Genomic DNA, 7158 nt, shown 5'->3' on the forward strand with positions numbered 1-7158 from the left:
TGGACGACCCAGTACACTTGCTGGTTAGTTGAACGGAATTGTGAAGTTGATTTTGGACCAGGCTCTATTATCATATTCCATAAAGAGATACAATTTCGTCCACCAGCCGGCTGGATAGCATGACTGAGAACGGGATTTTGCTGTTGAGGGTTCTGTTGGTGCCTTAGTTGGGCCTTTTGATTTGCTCCAAAAAAGGAGTGGGTGTAATCCAAGAAGTGGGTTCTCTGGGTCAGTCTTCTCCTCTCATCAAAGGAAACCCTATCACCGTTAACGAAGAATGCCACCGCAGGTCTCGTAACTCTTTCTGTACCTGGCGATTGGCTACTGCGTCTATTCCGGGTGCTCCCTCCTATTCAACGAGTTATCCACGGACGCCAATCTCCAGGTTATGCGTCATACCCAGGGATCGGTGGTGCTCACGGAAGTCGTCTTGGTCAGGTGCGCTAGTTGCTCAGTCAGTCGTGTTGCTCGTCCTCTGCCGTGCTTGTCAGTCGAAGGTAACAGCTGCTCGGCCCACTGAATGATTAGCTTTGAGTGTTGGCATCGAAACGTGATCAGGTTAGGTCAAATATGTGTGTTGCATTTGAAATGTGCATTTTGAATTTTTAGTTACTAGTATTGGCTTTAAGGTGGAAATTTGAAATGCTGCTGATGTTGTGGAATCCATGGATTAGGAATCCATGGATTAGGGTACTTTCCTCCAACAATTTCACAGGAGAGCTAACTGCAACAGTTGCCAACCTCAGTTACTTACAGTATATGTAAGCTTCATTTTTTTATAATAAATAATCGCTAATGGCAAAGTGGAACAACATTTTTTATTTTTTTCCCTTAAATTATTCAGTCGACTTAGGGATAATCAATTCTCTGGAAAGATTCTTGATTTTATTGAGAGCTGGAGAATTCTCAAAATATTGTGTGAACCCTTTAAATTCTCTATTTTTTCAATAAATTTTCTATTATTCTTGAATTGCAATATATCCATGTGATGCTACAATTAATAATAGTTTGTTCTGTTTTTTTTTTTTTTTTCATATAGAAATATTACAGGGAGTGGACTAAGTGAGCCAATTCCTTCTAGTATTTCAAAATTGAGCAACTTAACTGACTGGTAAGCATGATACGTTTTATGTGTATAGAACAAGATATGGTTTCATTGTAACAACTTTATGTGTTTAATTAATTATCTTTGGTTTTAATTATTTTGATTTGTAGGAGAATAAGTTATTTGAGTGGATCCGAAATTTCAAGTTTTCCCGAACTTAGTACTAAGTCGATGAGATATCTGTGAGTAGTTGATACGTTTGAATCTTTAAAAAGTGGAAAGTAAAAATAATGAAAGGAAAAAAAGTTATTCACAATACCATGATTCTGTTTGTGATGATTTCACAGGATTTAAAGGTGTTGCAACATTCATGGAACACTTTAAAGGATCTTGAACTCCGACAATAATATGTGAGACATCACACATGACTAATTTATTATTGAGTCTTGGCTAATTTAGAGGCTATTAACATGTTCTTGATTATTTATTTTTCAGAGACCTCAGCTTTAACAAATTGATTGGACCAATTCCACCTTCCTATGAGAAGTTGACAAAAGTGAGTTACACGTAATAACTAAATTATCATGCTTGATACTTTGAGATAGTATAACTGTTATTTTGGAGCATACTTTAATTTTATAATGATAGATCTATTGGCTTAACATTTAAAAAAATAAAAAATAAAAAACATATACATTCAGAAAATTATGTATGTACTTCAACACTTCAAGTATGGCTCCATGTGACATAATTAATACTATTCAGAAAGGACAAGTAAGTTTGGAATTTGGATGAGATTAGTATTACTAATAATTTTATGTCTATTTGTAATAATTAGTAATTTGTATTTATATATACAAAGGTTAAAGGTCGATGTATTTATTAGCTTCAATTGAAAATTGTATAATGTAGATTTCTTTATATTGATCATCTATCTCCTTAATTTCTTGTAATAATGTAGATTTTTAACTGGAAACCTTCTCTGTGGATCAGTGCCTTCATGGACGAGCGATGCTACCAAGTTATAATAATTTCTTTATCAAATACCACTTTTTAGTTAGTTGTTTTAGTTAAACACAATCATTAATTTTTTATTGTTTTATATGTTATCAGTTAAATTTACTTCTTAAGAGGTTTCTCTATAGTGTGTGTTTGATGAACATCTCCCATTATTTTGTTGCCTCTCCCATTTATTCTGAATCACATTCTATCCCTTGTATATACTATAAAATCCCCCTTTGCGTTTAAATATTGGAGCTGTTATGAAATTGAGGAATTGTAGCACCCCTTTATATCATGGAAAGAAGGTTGTAAATGATTTATAATTAGATCTTTATGTGTTTTTTATAATATAAGACCCGCTGAAGTTTTTTTGTATTTTAATTCCTGCCACTAAATTCTAAAAAGGGTTTTTTACCCTGTTGTCTACGATTTTGCTGGGAACCTTGTTGAACTTATGGTGGTTTTTGAGTAGATGTATTTATAGTAAATCGAACCTAATGGAGTTGATTTATCATTAGCCAGATACATGTATAAATCGAACAAAAAGAATTCGATTTACGAAGGAGGCTAAGTCGAAGTTTTTTTTATTCGATTTAGTAGTGTGCATTTAAGTCCATACTCATTGATTCGATTTATTAGTGTTTGTTCTAATTCAAATTTGTTCAATGCAATTTATATTTAATCAATAAAGTTGAAACTATACTGGTCCGATTTGATATTTAGACCATGTAAGACAGAGAACCAATTCGAAATAGTTAAATCCGGAATTAACCGCTCAAAAATCAGTTATGCCCGGTAAAAACCGGTATGACCAATCCGCTTGGAATTGAAAATTTGTTCAAAATGCTAGAGGCAGGATTTCAACCCTTACCCTCATAAATGGAGATGCCATATGCTCTTTATATATAGCAGGTCCATTTATATATATAAATAATTTATTTTTATTTTATATATTTTAATTTTAGTTATAAAATCACTCATTCTTAAATTAATTATATTTTTATTTAAAAATAATTATAAACTCACTTATTTTTTCTTAATTTTATAATATCTATTAATATTATTTTTCAATAAATACTTGTAGTATAATAGTATAAAAATACTAATTGTTCTTGTTCCATATTGTTTTAAAATAGCTTGATATTCTTAAAATATTAGTTAAAATATGTATTTTAAATTTTAATTTTAAATTTTTTTCTATTTTTTTCTTTGCGAAAGATCGAGTCAACCTGTTCAACCAATAACTTACCGGTTCAACCAATAATCCAATGACCCAATAACCTAACCGATTCGATCACCAGTTTGGTTCTAATCAAGGTTCTGAAAACCGAACCGGTCATCAAACCGTTTTAATTACTGGTTCACTGGTTTATAGGTTCAACCGATTCGACCGTGGTTGAACCGAAAAAACCGTTTTATAATACAATAATAAACAAAATATAAATAAACACATTAAAACATAATTATATTCTAATATAAACTTAAAAATATCATTCAACATTCAACTGATCAAGTTTGTCATTCAATCTTATTAGTTATTTGGGATTTTCATGAGATCAGCTTGACTTATTCCGTTGGATAACTTTTAGTAAGGTATAAATCCAAGTCAATATATGGAAATGCAAACCAAAAACTGAATGTTTGGAAAACATTTCATTGATCAAATCTGAAATGCGGTGAGATCAAATAACAACCAGCAAGCATCACAAAGCAAAACAATCATATTCATCTTGCAACGACACAACACAACCCTACCATAATCAATTAATCAATCAATGCTTTAAAAATTAATCATGCTTCAAGCAATCAATAACAAGGTTTAGAACCAACAAGTAATCAATGTTTCAACAATTATTATTACAAAAAACAAGATTCATACCTAGGGTTGAATAATCACAAGAACTTGAGGTTAAATCTAAACAACTTGAAAATGTGCAAAGGCAAAAGGATGAAAAGGATCACGCATTATCAAAGCAAATTCAGGTTCATAGGATTGAAATTAAGAAGTTGATGATAGAAAAGCACGCATTTTCTAAAGCAAAGCCAATAGAGCAAATGACAGAGGTGGAAATCTTGAAGAACCATCACAATGAATTGACAAATATCCTGCAGAAAGAACATGCTGAGAAAGAAAATATGTGCAAAACAATATCTCAACTAGAAGGAGAGCTTAAGAAGAAAGAAGCAGAATTAAGCATTATGGAAAAGAAGCAGACGAATAACAAAGACGAATAACAAAAGACAACCATCAGCAAAGCAACCCAATAATCTCAAGTTCAAGAATGACAACAACTATTTAACAAACTAACAAGTCCAAAATCACAGGTTCACAAGAACCCATAGCAAATCACTCCAACCCAATAATCTCATAAGTCAAAATTATTCGATAATAATTCAACCTAGTAACAAGTTACAACAACAAAATTCACAACTTAACTAACAATAATTATTCATAATTATTCAACAATCATTCACCAAAGTTCCCAGTTCAGTTTACAGTTCACATAAAAACAAAAAAGCTAAATCATAGACTTAGCTCACAGTTCACGGTTCACAATTCACAGAACTTCACAGTAACAACAAATTATTCAATTATAGTTAAAAAAATTACCTAGAAGCTAGAATCCTTGAACAAAGCATGCAAGAGGCTAGAATGGTTCAGTAAATCAGTTCACACTTCAGTGACTTCACAGTTCACAGAGCTTCACAGAATCAAACAATAGTTCAATCATAGTTAATAAAAAAATTTACCTAGAAGCTAGAAGAAGCCATCAACAGAGCATGCAAGAGGGAGATAGAAACACCGAGTGACCAAGACAAGGAAGCGTGGCTGCGCGATGGGCTTCGAACGTTGCAGAGGAACAGAGCTAGTGCCGGCGGCAGGGTGGCTGCGCGACGGAGGAAGGTTGCGATGGCTGTGCGATGAGAGGGAAAGTGAGCGACCAGACGGTGGCTGCTCGAAGGAACGACGGCGGCGAAACGAGGCGGTGGCTGGATGCAGGTGAGGGACGGCCAGGAGCTCGATTGAGAGGAGCCCTGCCTTGGACTGAGTGTGAGAGAGGCAGAGCGTTTTGGAATCTGGATGGAGTTAGGGCATCTGGCACGAATGAGAGGATGGAGTTAGGAAAAGCTAAGTGCTGAAACGGCGACGTTTGGCTCCCCGCTCAAAAAACCGGCCGGGTCACGGTTCCGTTCGACCGACCGGTTTCCGGCTGGTTCACCGGTTCATCTCCAATTTTTAAAATTCTCGGTTTTGCTATTTGCCCGAACCATATTTCTTCACGGTTCACGGTTCAACCGGTTCGACCGACCGGTCCGAACCGGTTTTCAGAACCTTGGTTCTAATAACTATGAGCTCCATGTAGTAACCATAGAATTTTTAAAATAAAATAAAAAAAACTTATTATTTTCCAAAACCCCATTTTTCATCTTTAATTTTCCAAATTAGATTTTCTATAGTATTTAGGGCGAATTCACCTAACCTTGGCGAACTCCACCTCAATTCTTTCCAAAATTCACGAAAACTCTAATTTCTAAGTCATTATCATCGTATCCAATAGTACATACAGATATACAAAAATACATGGACAACAAGCATGACTTCTTCAACATTGCTGGTGACAACGGCAACTATTTTCATAGTCTCCAGAAATGGGAATAAGCCATATTTATCAAGGATTTTTTTCATTATTAATAAAAAAACTATTATTTTCCCTGTAAAAATGACTTATTACTATGTTCCATTATGTATTTCTATGGATTCTGGAGATGATAACGGTTGTCATTGTCTACTATGAAGCTTAAAAAATTGCGTTAGCCATTTTCTTTCAAATTTGAAGTGGAGTTCGCTGGGAGATTTAGCGAAATCTATAAAAAAACGTATTTATGAAATTAAAGTTGAAAAATAGGGTTTTGAAAAATAATAATTTTTTATTTTATTTAAAAAAAAATCTAGTAACCATATCATAACCCCATGGGTGCATCAGTTTTTTTTTAGACGGGGTGCATCAGTTTTATTCCATAAGAGTTTTCCTTTTGGACCCTTTCTCTTTTTTATTTTTTTAACTCCTTGGATAAAAGAATAACAAAAAATCGTAACAAGAAGCTTATTTTTTTGGTAACACAAAGTCCAGCCCAATCAATTGATACGTTTGCACAGCGCCGTTACGAGAGTTGCAAGCCAGCCATGAGGCATGACGAGCGCACCTAAAACAAGCCTGTCCCACCGCCTCCCTATAGCTCCACACCTTAGACACGTGTCCCTCAGACATTCACGCAGAAGCTAGACAGAAGGAATAAGAGAATCTCTGTATACATGTTGATCTGTATACTATAATTTTTCAATAGAAAATTAACAAACTAAAGATCTATCCAAACTTTTAAGGATATCTATTGTAGCCTATATAAATAAGAATTCTCAATCTTCAATTCTGTAAAGTCATTCATATAATGTCGACAGAAGAATCCGTTTAAAATATAGTGTATAATAAATTTTTAAGTAAAAGGAATGAAATTAACCAACTCTAAACATAAATCAAACATGACTATATATGATAATTACGAATTTTTAATTTGTATCTGAATCTTTTTGTCTATGCTTATTATAATTTCTAGTAACAGAGTTAATGACATTACGTAACATCAAGTTGCAAGATCTTAAAATTAAGTTGTGGGCATAAGTTATAAAATCTTAAAATCAAGTTGTGGGCATCAAATTGTAAGACCTTAAAATTAAGTTGTGGTGGCTAAATCAATCACTGATCTTAATTTTTTTATTATAATAATAAATCAATAAAATATATAAATAATCAAAGATGGATCCGTTTTTCATACAAATACCAAATAACATTCATCATATCTACATAACTATAAAGAAGAGTAATGTTTAAATAATCACTTAACATGTGGTTAACACTTCACTAGACAACAAACAGATTTGACATTCAAATAATAACACTACAACTATTAAACCAAAAAATCAAAGGAATTCAATAAACCAATGGTCATTCTTCTTTAGCTTTTTAGCAAAATAATAACACACTACAACCTCTTCCAACCTCTTTCCACTCTCACATCATTCAGCTTCACATCTCTTTTTTTTTTTTTTTTTC

General features: G+C 33.3%; 1 long non-coding RNA gene across 1 annotated transcript; it reads left to right on the forward strand.

The window, feature by feature from the left end:
• The first annotated feature begins 209 nt into the window (after positions 1-209).
• LOC107484379 (uncharacterized) lies at positions 210-2326 on the forward strand. Its single transcript, XR_008008624.1, has 7 exons — positions 210-558; positions 690-761; positions 1040-1111; positions 1216-1287; positions 1393-1455; positions 1541-1601; positions 2007-2326. It is a non-coding gene; the product is annotated as an uncharacterized LOC107484379 (long non-coding RNA).
• The last annotated feature ends 4832 nt before the right edge of the window (positions 2327-7158 follow it).

This window comes from Arachis duranensis, chromosome 4, assembly GCF_000817695.3.
Source record: "Arachis duranensis cultivar V14167 chromosome 4, aradu.V14167.gnm2.J7QH, whole genome shotgun sequence".
NCBI classification, from domain to species: Eukaryota; Viridiplantae; Streptophyta; class Magnoliopsida; order Fabales; family Fabaceae; genus Arachis; species Arachis duranensis.